The sequence below is a fragment of the Rhincodon typus genome, chromosome 9, assembly GCF_021869965.1.
Source record: "Rhincodon typus isolate 14 chromosome 9, sRhiTyp1.1, whole genome shotgun sequence".
NCBI classification, from domain to species: Eukaryota; Metazoa; Chordata; class Chondrichthyes; order Orectolobiformes; family Rhincodontidae; genus Rhincodon; species Rhincodon typus.
The window spans coordinates 90279152-90279899 of record NC_063340.1 but is presented as its reverse complement, the minus strand read 5'-3'; the positions used below and the strand labels follow the sequence as shown (position 1 = coordinate 90279899).

Genomic DNA, 748 nt, shown 5'->3' with positions numbered 1-748 from the left:
CCTGTTTTTGTTTACTTCAGATCTCCAGCAGCTACAGTACCTTGTTCTAATTTTATGTTTAAAATAAGTCGCCTACAAAACCAATGATAACAATACAGAATATGTGTCTGTAAATGTACAGGCATTTTGAGAACCGCTTTGATTTGAAGGTTTTTTTTTATGTTCTGATCTCAGTTATTTTTTATTCACAGGTCAGGTGGATACACAGACAATTCTTATCCAATCCCCTGAAGCTGTGACAGTGACTGAGGGTGGCACAGTGACAATTCGCTGTGATTTGCGAAGCAGCAATGCTGATTACACTGTGGACAAGTATGATCTGCACTGGCACCATTCACGAGTTGGGCCTATAATATTGACTCATTATGTAAACAACCATGTTTACCGATCGAGAGGATTCTCTGAGCGGTTTCAGCTTTCCTGAAATGTACCCAGTAACAGCTACATTCTGACCATCAGAGACCTGAAGCTCACTGACACTAATACCTACATCTGTGAGATTTGGGGGAAGGTCTACGGAAACGGAACCCGCCTGAATGTAACCAGTAAGTACTCTCTAATATTATATTAATTTTGTTCCAAATATTATGATTAAATTACCATCTCACAAAGAAATGAATGTGACAACATCGTCACTTATACAATTGAAGTTATCGCCTCAAAACAGAGTAAAATCTGGATCAAACGTATCGATGTGTGACCGTGATCCAACAACATCTTACACAGAGTTTCTGAAGAAGTGTCCAGA

At 39.0% G+C, this 748-nt stretch overlaps 1 long non-coding RNA gene across 1 annotated transcript in view; it reads left to right on the top strand.

The window, feature by feature from the left end:
- The window catches only part of LOC125483961, a 34404-nt gene that overhangs the window by 29369 nt on the left and 4287 nt on the right, over nt 1–748 (top strand). Inside the window, exon 2 of the long non-coding RNA XR_007262835.1 lies at nt 192–545. This is a non-coding gene — a long non-coding RNA (uncharacterized LOC125483961). The remainder of the gene's footprint in view (nt 1–191; nt 546–748) is intronic.